Genomic DNA, 18,011 nt, shown 5'->3' on the forward strand with positions numbered 1-18,011 from the left:
TGCCTGCCTGTTTGCCTCTCCCTTTCCTTCACAAAGAGCTTTTTGGGGAAACCTTATACACCTACTACACACATAATCAATATGCTCTATCGTGATAGCTAGGAGAAGCTTTTGGAGATCATTAATTCATGTATAACCCCCAGAGAGCTGACTAAGTAGGGTTTGAATAGGCATTAAATTAAATATGCATATGTTTTAAATGTACATCATTCATTATACAGCAAAATGAAACTTTCAGGGGGTTTTGATACTGCTTACAGATCACACCACCTAAACACCCCAAATAAAACTGATTTTCTCCTGTACTGACATTACATTTTAACACAGAAACCTCTTGCACCTCTACTTCAATAATTTTTTTCTCATATGTTTCCAATGCCCTACCTACTATTCTGTAAAAGAAATAATCAGTCATCTAGAATTAGTTTTTTAAGAAGACTGAATATTTAATTTTCCATTATCTACACTTTTAAAAGCAGGCACTGTTTAATGCCATTGATGAATTGACATTTAGCAAAGCAACATCACTTCACAGCAAAAAGGGTTAAAGAGACCTGTATTAATATAGAAGTCAAGCTTTTAATATTCTTCAAATATTAACAAAGAAAGATGATAATGTTGAGTTAATATGGGTTAAGGATAAAAAGAAAATAAATTTTTCTGATTGCTAAGTGTTGACACTTTTTTGGCTAGGCCTGCAGCCTTTTCTTGAAGGCTGTGTAATTACAGAAGGCTTTTCCCCTCCTTCCCCCTCCTGCTTCTAGCCCACATTAGTAATGACCCCTTCACTGCTTCAAAAACCACTAATAGTCTTCAGCAAAGGCAAGAAAAATGAACAGGATAAATTGGAATCCACAGTCAGTAATTTGCATCATATGAGACTGCTTTGGCCACTCACACTCATTCCTGGCCATCAATCGTGCGCTGTCAGGTGCTGCACTCTGCCACCATGATAAATATTCCTCCTAACACTCTGATTCGTCCAAACAATGTAATTGTCCTCTATTCTCCTCTTGGTAATGGAGATAATGAATGACTGCACAAACAAGAAGGATTGCTCATCACAGACACAGGGGTGGCTTCAAACCGAAAAGCCCTGAGTACAAATTTTAATTGACTGAAAACACAGGTTGAAAGAAAGGAAATCCTGTCTTCCATTTCCAGGCTTCGAGACAATCACTTCTGAGCCTTCCCCTTCTGGGTTGAGGGGTGGGTTCTTTCTCCTGAATGTGGGCCCCCCAAAATGGGTAAAATGAGACTAGAAAATTCTGCCTTTGGAAAGCAGCCACACAAATGCTGTCCAGTATGCAATTCATGTAAAACAACTCCTCACTGTAATTGTGTTTAATCCCAAACTGTGAGGAGCTGCTGTTGTAAAAAAAAAAAAAACTAAAAAATAACTCTTCCAAATGGAAACAGTTCCATCCTGTTAAATACTTATTGTACTGTAAGGAATAGTATGTTTTTAAAATTTCAGTCAAAATATAACCACGCATAAAGTGAATTGCATTCAACAGCAGCACAGAGCTTGATGGAAATCACTGAGCCTACTCAGTGTGATAGCCATCCTGGAGCTATTAAGACATTTGAAAATTGGTACACACAAGATCAACAAACACTTAAAAGCCGAGATCTTATCAAAATTCACCTTGCACAGATGGCTTTTATTATTTCTAATTAAGAGTGAGGGACAATAGCACAACAACTCTAACTTGTTTAAATAATGTTCTACATTTTGGGGAAGACAGAGAGAGCGAAAACTGGTGTTGTTTTCTGTTGATTTTTCCCCCCCTTCAACATCAGTGATTCTACGGCTTTTAAATGTGAAGTGGACTGTTTATCTGAAAGTGTGCTGGCAGACTGCCACCATATTTCTAAGATTAAAGAAAGGATTGAAAACAATCAGCTTTCCGAGGAACTGAAACCACGACAATATGTTTCTGATTAATTTACAAATACATGTATATATTTAAGGCTAAACTACAGAACCAGAAAATTCCTACTAGTTAGTCTATCACAGGCATTCTTACACTTTATTAGAACAGACATCATATTGAAATAATAAGCATGGGAGGCCTTCATTTCTGCTTTGATCTATATTACTAAATGTCTGACTGGCTCAGATTTAAAATAAACTTTGGTATGTTTGCACTTGAAAACTGGAAAAAGACCACAAATAATAATTTGTTGTCGGTTTCCATATTATCTTACTAAAAGTTATAGTTTAGTCTATACACTGCTGGATGCCGGGAGATGTGAGTCCAGTCGCCCCTGCAGTGGCTAAGCTTTCTGGTAGGAATACACATTCTAGTATGGTTGCAATGATGATAAGTCACTTCATCATCAAGTAACTACCTGAGATGAATTAACAGCTTTACCTGCTTTGCAAATCTCGTGCAGGCATTTATAGCCTTAAATGCACAGGTATGTACTGAAGAAGGGTGTGACAGGGCTCCTTTTGCTCTGAACATATAAGGGCTGGGATTTCATGACCCAAACCCTGCCAAAAGCATCGCAAATGTGAAGGCAAGGTTTCAAGATGTTTAATGATGCCTTTTCAGCACTGTCCTGCGTAATTTAAAGTGGTTTTTTTTTCAATGTAAGTGTGGTCAATTTTCTTCCAATAAATTAAATGACACTTATGCCCAGCATAGTTGGATTTGGTAGACTTGGGAGTTTATATATACGTACATAATAATTTTACTCAGACAGAGGTACAGGTTATAGAATTTCATATAAGATTAGTTTATTTTCTTATTTAGAAAATTCTATTCAGAGGAAGGAACATAAAGGGGAGTTTCTAATAAGAAGAATCTAAATTATTCACTCTTAAAAGGCATAATGAGTACAAACTGCTAGGGATTGTTTCAAAAGGCAGGATTAAAGAATACACTGACATCCTTTAACTTTTCTCAGCCTATTAAAAGCATTCCCTAATTGTCTGTTTAAACGTTAATCTCAGTAACAAATGAGTTAACAGTCATAAAAAAAGAAAATCTCACCAGCTCTAAAAATTCCCATTCTACTATCTCATCACTTTATTGCCAAGGTAACCATGGGTATCTCATGAACTCTTCAGTGCTACCGGATGGTCAAATAGCAGTGCCACAAGACACTTGGTCCTCTATCTGTGGATGATCAAGCCATGCTTCAGATAATGAACTGAGCTCCAAAATGGGTGCACTTCTGATTATCTGTGAGACTGCAACTCTTTTAGGAAGCAGAGGAAGCACTTGCATTCCAGAATTTTCAACATTCAACAACAGAAAGTGCTATGAGCCCGTTCCCCTGACAGACTATGCATTGGTAGGGCTACATTTAAATCATGGTCCTAGTTACTTCAGATATCACCCATCTCATCACTTTAAAACATTTTTAATGTCTTAACTATGTAATGCCACTCTAAATGGGGAAGGAGAAGAGGGACCTCCACATACAGTACCACAGAACCAAGTTTACTAAGCATGCTTTTAGAAAAGACTGAATGTATCTCCTGAACCAAAAGCTTTTCAAGCTTTAATTAAAGTTTACCTGTTTGATCTAGATCTCTTAGTATCATTATTCTTCTCTGTTATTTACATACATGCTGCCAGACACATTGTAATAGTTCTCAAGCACTTAATGCCTCTTTCCCGAGCAGAAGGACTGTTGTTATATCTGTTAATTCCCAGAGAAGACCACTCATGTTAAAAACAGTGAACACCTAATAAAGCACCTGGACAGACAGACTTAGCTGAAGAATCAGAGTTGTTGTGGAAGATCTAACAAAAACCACACCAGCATTGGCAGCCCTGGCTCCTCCCAATCAATGAAGGAAAGCCATACTTAAGTGCTGGATAGTCTAGAGCTAATTTGAGCCATATTCTGCTTGTTGAACTAAGGCAAGGAGAAATTAAAAAGCAAAGCTAGAATAGATATGGAACAACGGCGTAAACACCCTGTCTCTCCCATATTCCTTACTCTTTCTTGTCTGATGAACAAAAGACTAGGAGGACCCACTTTTCTGTGTTTTGCCACTTTAAAGACATCAGGTAACACATTCAAAGAGACAAGCTGATGTGCTAAGGAAGTTCAATATACATGAGAGGGTTGCTGATGACATATGGCTGCTTTTAGACACAACAAAAAAGAAAGATGACCAGATGTGTGGTTTGCAAAATGAAAGCTTGAGAAGCACAGTTACAGGGAAAAAATGGATATTCTAAGGAAGGGAAGAAAGATGATTAATAAAGTGATATGCAGTGTAGTGGTAGAAGAAATTCCCATCTTTGCAATGGAAACAGAACAATGACAGAAAACCATACCCTTTGGTGCTGTAAGAAGAAAAACAATTTGCAATCTCTTATGCAAAATTTTCCCCCTGAAAATTTTCCTTCAAGTAAATTAAAAGGAGGGTAAGTAGCCCGTACAGTGATTTTGAAAATGGTGACTATTCACATGGACAAGAAGGGTGACAATAAACATTATCACACATCAAGTACAATTTGGCTCTATTTTCTGTGAAGAAGAACTGCGGTTCCTAATGAAAATATTAATATATGATTGTTGTCCCAATTTCTTGCAAAGCTATCAAACATTTCAGGGGTTTTGACACATAAGAATAAACAGACACTTTGGTCTTTTAATTCTGAATTTTCAGGCAGTGAGTTCCCTGAAAGTAGGATAAATACTGGGATGGTCTGACATAATGAATGGAGAAAAGAATCTATGGAGAAAATGGAAGAATATCTGATTGGGATGGTAGGAATTTCATGGTGCACTTTTTAAGGTAGAAAAGAATTTTTAAAAAATCCAAACAAACAAAGCAACAAAAAAGAAAATGCAGCAATAACTGTGCTACAGGAAAATATTATGGTTGCTATTTATAAGACTCTAAAGCTAGCTAACCGAAAATATTTCTGTTGCAGTTGAAAGGCAGAATGAATTGCAGGAGAGAGAGACACTCAAAGTTTGACTTAAATTTTGCTGATAGATTAAAAAGAGGTAAAATTGGTAGCTATGGAAAAGATTAAATGATTGAAAAGATTTAAAAATACATTTTAGGTAACAAGAAAGTACTGGAGAGAGAGGAACAGTGATATTGGACCAATGGGTTTTCAGGTCAGTCTCCAGACATAAAGCACAATGCGTAGTAATAAAACCAAACAGTATTACAGCAATTTTCTTCTCCTAGATATTGTATGTGATCTTCTAGATGTTTGGATATAAAATCCTATTTCCATTGAGTCAGTAAGAGTTTTGCCATTATATTCCTTAGAATTTGATTTGAAGCCTAATTTAAGAAACTTAACCTTTCAGTAAACATACCAAAACATTACTTTAAGCTTCTGAAATACAAAATCCATATTTCAGACAAATATTTAAGAGTTGTCTGTACTATCTTACAATTATTGCAGACAAAGACTAAAAAGACAATATGGAACGCATATTAGAACAAACAGATATACCCCAACAAGAAGTAAAATTAAAGACAATACTTGAAGACCAAAATCTGCAATGAAGCTAAGGGAGACAGTCTTTCAAACCACTAAACAATCAGTATGGTAAAGTAGTCTCAGAAGTAATGGAGGCAAACAAAAATAAAAATACTGTAAACCCTGAAGTAAAAATCATATTGAGAAGGCCTTGAAGTGATGAACAAAGTTAAGCTGTAAGACAGAAAGATTACTTCTAAATAGTTCTCTTTCCTATTTAGAATGAAGTGTCTCATCAAGTTCTGCTTTGTTAATCTCTTGAGAAAAGACCTGGAGCAAATAGGGGGGGGTGAGAACACCTTACTTAATCCAAGTCAAGAAAATAATCAGCACTACTAAAAATAGTGTTCCTTTCATTAATATCAGGAGGCAGAACTGTGTCCCTTTTAATGGCTTTGCAAAATGGAACTGTCTGGTGAGCCTTAGATTATTCTTCTTCAAAATGTGAATCTTCACCTATTGGCAGGCTTACCAGAAGTATCTATTTATGCTAAAGATCAGCCCCATCAACACAATTTGGATGCAAACATCCACTCCTGACCCTATACAGTCACTGGTTTTGATGTAAGGTACTTCAAACAAAGGGTTGTTGTAGATACCAGATTCAGGTATGTGACAGTTCTCAAATTTTGCATTTACTAATTTCTGCAATGTTTTTTCATGATTGCCTAAATTACTGGCTATGACTGAGGCAGGTGGTCGTTTAATACAAGATCTTTTTATTTAGCCTTTCCAATTTGGGTCAGGAATTTGTGAATCATATAGACAGAGGAATGGAAACAGCATTAAATATTAAACAGTGATACTCACACAGTACAGTTACAACCATCTTTGATGGTTAAGTCATCTCACTGAACAATTCTTTTTTCAAGATTGGGTAAGCTAAAGAATCTCAGGTTACATGTTTGAAAAGTTCAGGACCACATAAGGATTTTCACAAGTCTGGTCCCAAACAATCCCAGTGCTCTGCTTTGCAATATACTCAGGGAATCAGTTCCTACAGGGCTGATTTAATTGAATTTGAACCCCTGTCTAACCTATGGAGCTGGTTCTTTTTTGATTGCCCTAAACCAAATTCTTACAGAAAATGGTTTACAAATGCATTATGAAAGAATGCAGGGTTCACAAAGCCATGAAGATAAAGCCCAGTTTCATTTTTTTCTGCACTATAGACAGGATTTACAATTGATAGGAAAAACCCCATGTTCACGATGAATGATAATGGGCAAGGAACTAGTATATTCAATCAGTAGCTGGCTTCTGTTAGCTGGGATGGAGAACTGCATAAATCAAGAATTCAAGGAAACACAGAATAGGGATAATATAACATGTAAATGAGAGCAAACATGGCTGTGAAAAGATTAAATACCTTAAATATCCAAAAAGCAGAAATATTTTCCTAATGATTTCAAAGGAAAGGAAGATTCAGAATTAATCTGATCTAAACATGTGAAACCCCAGAAGCATTAGTGTTAAATAGATCCTCATCCTGTAAAAGAGTACGTAACATATTGTGGACTATTTAGTGAAGCACCCATTGCTGAATGTCCAGAAAAGTTTTCTGAACTTCAGCAATACATTGCAAAGCCTAATTTAATGAGGAAGGCAACATGGATTTATGACAGCAAGGTCTTTCTTAATTAACTTCCTAGTGTTGTTAAATAATGTTATCACCAGAGCAGAGGAATGGAAATGCCATAGATATTATCTCTTTCAGTTTTATTACAGCACTTGATATAATTTCAGATTAAAGACTATAAAGTAGAAAAATGTGTCATAAACAAGTAACAACAAGTGGTGGGTTAAGCTGCGAAGAGCGAGGAGACTCTTTGCACTTTTATATGTAATTGAGTTAAGCAACAATATTAGATAAAGCTAGAAATACAAAAGATTCATGCACTGTTAGGCATGAAAGGTATGCTAAAGGGCCAACCTACCACCCCACAAAGGCAACAGAAGTTCTCTGAAGACTTCAATGGAAGCTGAATTGTAAATTTATTAGCCTTTACTGATTAATATAGAAAGCCTTTTTTTCTTGAGATTCAGATGCTGTTATGTAAATTGTGAAAAAACGGTGTAGAAAGTTGTAATCAATGTTTTCTGAAACATCTTGGTACAGTACATGAGTGAAAGTATCAACAAGCACAAAAATGTGTATTGTTATCTCCCTCACCACCACCTTGCTGGATCAAAGTACAAGCTTTGTTAGAGGTCTTTAGTTTAATCCATGATCCTTCAGGTTCTGCTGTTTTGTAGATCTTGGGCTCATCTTTTGCTTCTGCTTTAATTTGGAGCTATTGTGCACCCATCAGGCTAAATAAAATCAACAAAGTTCAGTAGAACATCTTAATTCTTTACTTTACTAAACAGGTGGAATAGGCAGGGTAAATCACATCAGAAATGCGATACTAAATACTCTGAAGCCTGTAGAACATAGGCACAGGTTAAGCCACAAGTATGGAATTATTTGATGTGAATTAGTTACTAATACTGAAAAATCTATCATAAAAGAAAAGCTAAGCTACCCAGAACTGATGTCTTCAGCACCAAAACTTATAAACGAAGAGAATGATGCAACTGACTTGGAAAACTTTTGCTATGATTTAATCTGTGTTGTGTTATAAATGGAAAGTTGGATTTTTTAAACATTTTTTGTGCCACATTCTGGCAGTGATACTTACACGGTGCTATTAAGCAGCACTTTATTCCATCTGGGAACCCTTTGAGTTTCCTTGGGTTACACACAGAATAAAACACTAATCAGTACAAGTAAGGTCTGGCTCTGAGTTTGGCTCATAGACAGAGGACTGGAGGGAGAACTTTGTTTTGGTTAGTCTCTGAGTAGGAGACTTTGAATTTCCTTTTTACCTAAGCTACATCTGCTGAGCTAGTTTATTACAAAAGAAATGGGAACTATGGCAATACATAGCTCCAAGTGTCTCCCATTCATACCATAAATATGTGAGGCCATGGCTCTGGGCAAGCTTTTCAACACATTCAGTAGCAGGATTTGATAGAATGCAACAGCTAACTCTCATTGCACCTCTTAATTTGCTTGTTGGAACTTGGCAATTTACCTTTCAAGAGCCACAGACCAAGTGGATATCTGTTTGGCACACACAAAAGTTCTTTTCAGGGATCTAGTGAAAGGGTAAGGTATGGACTGCAGCTTAATGAAGTTATAAGCTAGTGACATATCATGCCAGAAAATATTCATGACCTACTAAAAGGGAAGAAAACTAGTCATCACAAAATAAGGGTTTATGTTTTAATTTTTAATGTACATAGTTTAATTTGTATTTAGCTGGTTTTATAGATATATATAGCTATATATCTATATATAGATATATAGATATATATATATATATACACTCAATCTGCAAAGCAAAGGCAATGGCTGCAACAACTTTTGCAGTACAAAGACACCACATTAATAGTGAAAGCCTGAACTATTCATAGTTAAGGCCAGGTTTATTCAGGAGTTCATCTGAGTTTTGGCAAACGTTGTAAGACTTTTGGTTGCAGTGCTGCAATCGATGCTTTCATGTGGCAACTAGGTGAAACTGCTGTGGTTCAGGCGAAGTCTCACACTGTGTCTGAACCCAAAATCTCAAAGATGAACTCTAAGCCATGAATTTGCATAAATTTACAAGCATTTCCAATATTCTGCGAGGGGAAACTGCAGCTCAGGTCTTCAAAGGATATCTACTTTCCAAAGCATATGTAGATTCTGTTTGCTATTTTCTGAGTGAGTCCAGAAGAGAAGACTATATGCTCTCCTCTCCCTGGAAAGGCCTCTTTTCTGCATCTGAGTAGAACAGCCAACACAAGTTGGCAATTTCTACACTGGCAGCTTGTGTACAGGGTTTTGAAATTCCTGCAGAACCAAGACCTGGAGACTTGTCTCGTTGAACAGACAAGAGCTTGTAACAGGTGATAGGAAATAATAAGGGGCTGTTAGTAGCCAGCATTGATATATCCAGCTACCGGTGACTGTTATGAGGTTCAGAGCAGAAGTCATGACATTTTGTGGTTTTGGGAGTGGGAGGTTGAGGGCTTTGAATTGAAATGGTCCTTTTGGACAAGGGTTTCTAGAATATAGGTGTAAAAAGAATAAAACATCTGAAAAAGTGTTATGCCTGATTTGAAGCATTTATTAGTGCTCATGCATCCTCTTTAAAGTGATATGATTATGATTACATTTAAATTTAATCGGCTTCTGAAGGGCAGCTCAGGTATGTGAGATGAGAGGGCAAGCACATGGAAGAGGAAGTAGCTTTGCAAGGTGTTTTTAAGGTCAGGAGAAATAGGGATGCTAATGCAGCAAGATGTAGGCTTTATTTTGGTAAAGGATTTAGCTCAACCTCAGGAAGACAACTTGGAACAGAAAAGAGAATCTGGGGAAGTCAGAGTAACAGGTGGCTGAGGAGCAGAGAGGTTCTCTAGAGCAGGAAGTATGGGTGTTGGGAAGCCCTAGAACAGGAAGTATGGGTGTTGGGAAGCCCCACAGCCAGCGGGACTGAGAGGCTGGTTTTCAGCAGGGCTGAGGTGGGAATGATGGGAAATTATCAAATTACATTAGGGTTTGACCAACACCTGTGCATCTCTGGTTTGTTTCAGAGTTCCTCTGCGGAGTTTGAATTAATTTATTGATAAGCCTCAGATTTTAAAAAGTATTAAAAGGCCTCAGCAAATTATTGCAGGTGGTTTATAATCTCAGTTATTTGGGTCTTGCACTTTTTTTTCCATTTCTGTTTGTATTTGCACAACTTGCCAGTAGTCTTAGGTGTAATAATATATACTCCACATTGATGTTCTGCCTACCACTGCCACTGAGCGCAATATGCTGATTTCCCTAGGCTTAAAACAGAAAAAGCATGAAAACACAGATACACACACAACCCATCACATAACATGCTTAGGAAACAGTAGATAGCAACATCTGCCATAGATCTGTAACATTTTAAAAATATTTACTAGGAAAATGTTAAAAGAATGTATAATATTTACACATGAAAAAGTCTTGATCCAAAGTGGTTTTTTTTAGAAGTATGTACTGTTCTGCTATGTGGCAGGTGCCCTGAGCTAACATTAATCTGAAAAGAAGCAAGAAGTGTTTGGTGCAACCATAGAAACATTTAGGGACCTAAAGACAAATCTATGTACGATTAAACAGAATAGGAGTCAGGTGGCTAATGTACCTGATTTCCATGGGAGCTGGGCATGCAATGTATTTAGTTGCCTTCCACAATTTGACAAGTTTTCACCTGCATTTTTAGTCACCTAAATGTATTTAAGATCTGGTTTAATAGAACCTGTTGACCTTTCCATGTGAGACTGGATGCCCTCCTCAGAGACCACCATCTTGCTGAACATCCAGTGCACAACTATCCACTATCACTAAGTGAGAATAATCTCTCTCAGTATTTTGGGAGCCTGTGGAGCCCCCATAAACCCTTAAGAAATTAGGCAACTTAAAATGAAAGCCAAGCAATTTACTTGGTCTTTTACTGCCCATTTCTTCTGGATAGCTTTTTAATAAAATCTCCTTACAATCAATAAAATATATTTATAACAAAGTACCACACTCCTACCAACAATCTGCGAGCTGGTGCATACTCTTCACGGCTTATAAACTGACACACTGTAATAGCTGCACAGTTTTTAGCAGCTGTCTCTCACACCATGTGTCCTGCCCAAGTGGAGACTGAGATTCAGACATGGTGTTCAAACACTGGGATTATCCTGTAATTTTCTGAATAGATGGCAACCATATGATAATTAATTCCCTAAAACCAAGCAGGGAGAAACAGCTGAAGAGGGGAAGGATTTTTACATTGCAATGAAGATGCAATACCCAGGGGGCTTTCAGATATTCTGGACGTGGGTATAGACAGGATAAGAACTTCAACAGTAAACAGATAAATTGATATTCTGTTCCTACCCACACTTCAGTTTTGGAAATGATGTGTGACTTCCATAAGAAACAGCAGGTGAATATGCACATCCATCCTAATACTTGACTCTAAATGTATTTATGAAAAAAAGGAGTGCAGAAATCTGAATTCTATACTGATTTTAAAGAATTAATCCTCTTCCTTCTTTTTACCTGAATGAGGTTAAAAATCATCTCCTGCAAATTGCAGAAATAACTCTCAGAGCCTGGCCTTCTACCTCAATCCACTCCACATAGGAATAGTGGCATGCTTTTAAAATTACTTTTTCAGCCTTGAAAATCCTATTCCTTCCATCTTTGTGATTAGCTTGCCTCTACTGGCTCTGCAAAGTATGTTGACAGGACAGGAGGCCACTCATCCCAAATTCAGTCAGTGAAAGCTATCACAGACACTGTTACATGGTTTTAGCTCTGTATCTTAAATGGAGGTGAAGAAGCAAGATTTTAGCCTTTACTCATAAGCAATAGTAAGATGGTACAATTTGCATCTCTTTTATGCAGGAACAAAAGTTTTGAGTAATCTTAATCTATATGCTGTTTTCTTGGCTTTCTAGCCACTGTTGAGTTGGCTCATCTAGTTATTGGAAGTAAGAACTGACTCTCAGTAAATCACTTGATTTGCATAACATACCTGTTTTTAACAAACAATGATTTCCTCAACAAAATGTTAAAAAGTTGACTTATTCTTTCTTTTATTCCACTATTCACTAGTACATAGTGGTGAAGTTGGCAGATCTCCTTTACAAGTTTTAAAATTTTCATATGCTGTTGGAGTTCAGAGAAAATTTGAACATGCTCTTAGCATTACAAAAGACTCGTGCCATTTTCATGTTTATCTTGAGAAACTTGCCAGTAAATTAAGTTGAGGAATTAGCATAACTTAATATTTGTATGTATTAAGAATACTTTCCAGACAGGAATCTAAATGTCTTCATGAATGTTAAGGAATACAAGCAATGAAAACCTTACTACATCACTCCCTGGAAGAAGAAAACAAGAAAGGAAAAAAGAAGCTGATTTTGGGTGGATAAAGGGAGGCTGAGAGATCCCATGTGCCTGAACCTATGTCAGGAGAGGAAAAATACACAACTGATGACAGAACCCAGGGATGAGCTTACAGAGTGTAGCAGTAGGTTTCTGCATCAAGAAAAGACACCTGAATCAGCAACCAGATTTTTAAGAGCACAGGGAGGGTAGTGAAAACCCTCGAGTTTTATAAGACAGGCACTTAAGATCTATGACTGATGAATGAATCATGATATTTCTCCAACTACAAAAGGTAGTACTTGCATTTCTTTTAAGCACAGAATAATTCCTGGAATAATTAAACAAACAGAAAGGATTAAGACATGTTGGAAGGACTGACATTATGGCTGACTTTCAAAGAAGTTTTAGGTTTAGGGGTGCTAATCCCATCAAAACAAAATAAGAAATGGGCGTCAAACTCCCTGAGGCCTCATTGAAATTCTCAGCTCATATCACTGCAACTGATTGCATAGGAACACAAATTAGAGTTAAAATGGAATTTAATTCTATCCTGTACATATCTTCAATTTTTTTCCTGCTATCATTCATTCATTACTTTATTTTAAATGCACCTTTCATTCAGTGATTTGCAGTAATGAAACAACCACAGAGAAAACACTCTTCCTTCCCTAACCCCCAAAATCCTAAAATTTTAGAAAGGATTAATAAGCAATGGACCATAGCATCAAGTGCCTTGAATTGACACCATTTCTTTGCCAATTTAAACTAGCTGAGTACATGGCCTCCCATCTTTTTGTGTTTTCTGAGGTTATTCTCAGCAGCACCTGCACAGTAAATAAAGGTAAAAGTGCAACAAAATAGACTCAGACATATCAGCGAATGAGGAGCTCTGCTTCCCATATACATTAGTGAACTTTTCTCCTGACAAACAGGCTATCACCGTATAATGGGCTTTTCCTGAAGTTTACTGCGGCACTGTTTATAATAACATTGCATCCAGCCTGCCTTGTTGGTACTTTTGCATTGCAGGGTAACAGTTCTGAGGTGGCAGCAAACAGCTTCCGTGCTTGTGTCAGGAGAAATAAAACTGTTATTATTTCATACACTTCAGAGGCCACACTCGAACTCAGCAGCTCTGCAGAGCTGTTGTGAACAGAAAGCTCTGCTGTAGAACACCGGGCTGCCCCCTCAACAATAAACCGTCTTCTCTCCCCTCCGTGTTTGGCTTCCTGCCAGTTGCCCATTTGCTTTACACCATCAATTTATATTCACTGAGATGGTGTAAGGTTCTAGAACAGCACTGATTATCAAATCTGCCTGCCAAACATATGAGCAGTAAAAGCTGGTCTTCCAGAGTCCTACATGTATCATCCAAGGGCCCGATCCTGCAAGCTCGCCCGACAGGGAGCAATGCTCAGATCAGCCAAAGTCAACGGAGCCCTGAATTCACAGCAGCAAATGCCACTGCTAGGAAAAAGTGCTAGTGGGTTGAAGTCCTCAGTGGCTTGGCTTTCCTGCACAGAGTTTTAAAGGAGATTTTCAATAATCCCACCGTAGCATAAGCCCTGTCGGAGTCATCGGAGAGAGCTCGTAGCTTTTGTCACATATTTTGATTACTATTTCATTCAGCAGCAATTTGCCAGATGATACTATGTCTTCTGGTATATGTGACACAGTTTTTAAAAAGCCTTTAGAATACCCATGCAGCCACTCATTCCTTGCTAATCCCAAAAATTGAAAGCCAAAAAGCTCTCTCCTTCTTACCCCTTCCCTCATCCAAAACAGTCCAACATCAGAGTTCAAAAAAAGTTAAAAATCATGACACTTCAGAAAAAGACTTTAAAAGGAATACACAGGCTGATCTTTATTTGCCTTTAAAGTCTAAGAAGCATGCTATTCTGGCTTCCAAGCTTTCTATTTTATCATGAGGTCTAGGAATTTACTTATTTAAATGGAAGCTTATATTCTCAGAGGAAAGAAAAAACAATATTTACAGCTGGGACGGTCCTTTAGAAAGACACCAAATGTCATGAGAGCAGCATTCAGGAGGACTGAAAACACTGCATTAACAATGGATTTTAGCAAATTAATTAGCCTTGCCCATTTTAATTTTTCTTTCACAATGCTTTAAGCTTGTGAGAGTCAGCCACAATGGGTTTTGTTCATAAGTTACTTTGCATCTAAAAAGAATTAGAATATTTCATGCTTGCTTTTCCGTGTGGTCATATATTGGTAATCCTAATTTGAATACTTTCACCTCCTGTGCAATTAGTTCTCATTTAAGCCGATAGACGTCATCCATACGTAAGGAAAGTGGGATGGATCTTTAATGAGTGGGAAGTAAATGTAACAACGAAATAGCTAATGAAGAGGTTTTACAGAAACAATACAGCTTTCTGGATTTGAAACAAATGGGCAGAGATAAATACATCTACCTACTCTTTACTTAAGAGCTATAATATTGGGCTCACTTAATGCATTCAAAAGTATGCATGCATTTTCCAAATGTTTCCTAGCTGTATTAATCACATCTCAATCCTAAAATGAACTCTGTGCAAGAAGACTTATGCACATCCATAGTGTTATCTGCAAGATTACAGCCTTTATTGCTGACTATTTGTAAATAAGGATAAAAGTCAGCGTAGGCATCTCTTCAAATGCAGCTTTAAAATACCATATGTCCTTATGCTTGTGTTATGTGATGAAACCTGACAGATCAAAGGACCAGATTTCCCACTCTACATTGATTATTTACTATCATTCATTTTCATGCATTTTAATATGTGGTATCTACATTTAGGTTCTTGAGAGCCAGAGAGAATTCAATCTGCAATACTTGGATCCAGACTCTGAACTTCACATAGCTTGGGGATCTGGCATTTTGGTTCAGCGTTTCCATTATGTAAACAACAATGTATGTCAGATGAAGTCCGCACTGTCTTCAAACCTGCTCAAGCTGTCTTACCCCTTTTCTCCTCTCCAATATATTCACCTTTTCCCCTCAAAAAAGGAAAAAAAAAAATCATTTCACGGCTAGAAATTCATAACAGATTTTGACTGCAGGCGTCAATCCTTCAAATCACTGTGTAAGTCAGTGGCAGGCCATGTTGTCTTTCTAAACATAAACTAACAGAGTGACCTGATAGAGACAACAACAGGGCTTCTGACACTTCTTTTATTGCCCAGTCATAAATTCATAAAGGGATGTATACTATCACCAATTGGTAAGTTTGCTGGATAAACATCAACACCAATTTAATGGTTTGCGTACACATTGTAAACCAGGGAATCTTTATACAAAGAAATCAGATAAATCAAACATGAGTTGAATCTTAGAGGAAAGCAATTAAAGCTTTAAGGTAAGGTTGCTGAGGGAAGGCCCTGTATCGCATTATAGTGTATAATAGAAAATGTGTTAACATGGAGTACAGTATGTGAAATTAAATTAATTAGTAATATAAAACACTTCTAAAGCAGCATGTCCATTGACAGATAAATAGATTAAACATAAGAGATAAATAACCCATTCAGAGATCTCAGCTCTTTTTTTATCAAAGAGAAGAAATGAAAAAAGAAATCAAACTTCCTAAAAGACAGAGGTGATAAAAGCATAGCTAAAATAGACATTTTAAAGCCGACTTGTTTCCCCCAGGCTAGTGATTGAAAAGAAAAAGCATAGCCGGACCATAAAAAACCTATTGGACCATATTTCATTTGCTATAGTATATTTAAATGTTTCACTGCACACCAATTTAAATCTAGTGCCTTATAGGCTGGTGTAAAATACCTCAAGCTGTACTACTTTCTGAGCAATGGTAAAGAACCTTTCTTTGAGAGAGACTCCTTACAGATACCTCACATAGCCTTTCTTAGGGTTAGAAATATACTTAAGACTAAATGGGCAAATTTTTTCTTCTTCTTTTCCCCCCTACCACAACAAACACACGGTCTTCTGTTAGGATTACGGGCTGTTAGCACAATACAGACTGGAACAAGAGGAGCTCCCAGAGCCCACATACAAAAGCTTAACATGTTCTCTAAATTCCAGACAAGACATTTGTACAGGTACAGCTCTCCATGTAAAGCCCAGTCCAGAGGTCTCTGCTTGTACTTTCTGACATGCAACTGGTGCAATTCAAGGAACCATTCAATGAATTGCATATAAAATCCACAACTGCCTGTTACTCTTCACTGATTCCTTCTGTGTATCTCTCTTCCAAGCTTCTACCATTTTCTCAAAAAATTTTTCCAGTTCCACCAGTGACGGTAACATACCGCTGACAGTTGAGTGCTTCCCTCATTCCAATTTGCCTGATGAAACAATTTGATAGCACAGAACCTGGGACAATACTGCTTCCCTCAGGCTGTATTATGTTCACTTCCCAGCTGAACATCTCTCCTTTCTGAGGTAAATGGCATTGTAAGTTTTCTGGGATCCCCATGGACACACCAAGCTTTTGCAAATTACAGGCACATCTTTGGTGGTCCACACTCGATTTCTAGGATCTCAGGTTTATGTCTATGGCATCCAATACACTGAAGTGTCATTTGTTCCCCACCACCTGAATTAGGTGAGCAGTGCAAAAGTTACTGTGTGAATTGACAATTGCCTTGATGCCTATTCCAGTGTGGAACTTGCTATCCAGAGGAAAGTAAATTTTGTTTTGGTGAAAGTAGGCTTCATCTCCACAGTGATAGGAGCCTACATGTTAGCCATCATAATGGAAAATGCTTTTAAATCCTCCCTAAGGGAAATGTATTATCCACCATTTCTGTAAAAAAAGGTGCAGGGGGTGGGATGTAAAGGTAAGTATTCTAGATATATGGCAAAATCTGCTGTTTCTCCAGCAGCCTCAAAGGTGTGCATCATTGTTTTAATACAGATGGTTAGAATTTGCGTTACTTAGATTTGTTTGGGTGCAACAGAAAAAACATAACCTGTAGTTCCTTTGGAAAGCAGAATGCAAAGTCAGTATTCACCTGCTGGAAATTCTGCCACTGCAGAGGGGCACTCAGTCAGGATATTATGAAAAAGCAGAAGTTAGTAAAACATCCAAGGGTGAAGAGAGAGGGCACAGGACATACTTCGAATGAGTAAATCACGCTAACTCTACAATGCAAATTTTAAAAGCATTTTGAGCAAGTTAGATACAGAAATTAAAGCCACCCTGAGGGAACTTTAATTTGCGTGACTGGGTGATTTGCTATCACTGTGTAACTGCCAAAGCCTCACTGAATTTGGCAACACCACAGAAGTAACCTTCCCATGCAGGCAAATCACTCACTAGTAATATCTGCACTGAATTAACCTGCGTAAGCATTTAAATGTGAGGAATGCATTTAAAGACAAATTCTGTCCTCATGAGCAGTGCTACAAATCTGCAGCAATTTACTACCAGTCCTTCTCTTCCTAATTTCTGGAAAAGGACTCCTAAAACTTGTCCTCTCAATTTATTTTAGACAGAACAGGTATTCCCCTTGTAAGACAGTATTTCCCTTTGCTAAACTTTGCTTTCTAAATTGATATTTAGTCTGCAGAATGTTTGCCCAAGTCTCAATTATTTTGGAACGTTTTAGCAAAAATGATTCAGCCA

General features: G+C 37.4%; 1 protein-coding gene across 1 annotated transcript in view; it reads right to left on the minus strand.

The window, feature by feature from the left end:
* The window catches only part of MEIS2 (Meis homeobox 2), a 172,765-nt gene that overhangs the window by 64,017 nt on the left and 90,737 nt on the right, over positions 1-18,011 (minus strand).

Source organism: Corvus cornix, chromosome 5 (assembly GCF_000738735.6).
Source record: "Corvus cornix cornix isolate S_Up_H32 chromosome 5, ASM73873v5, whole genome shotgun sequence".
Classification (NCBI taxonomy): Eukaryota; Metazoa; Chordata; class Aves; order Passeriformes; family Corvidae; genus Corvus; species Corvus cornix.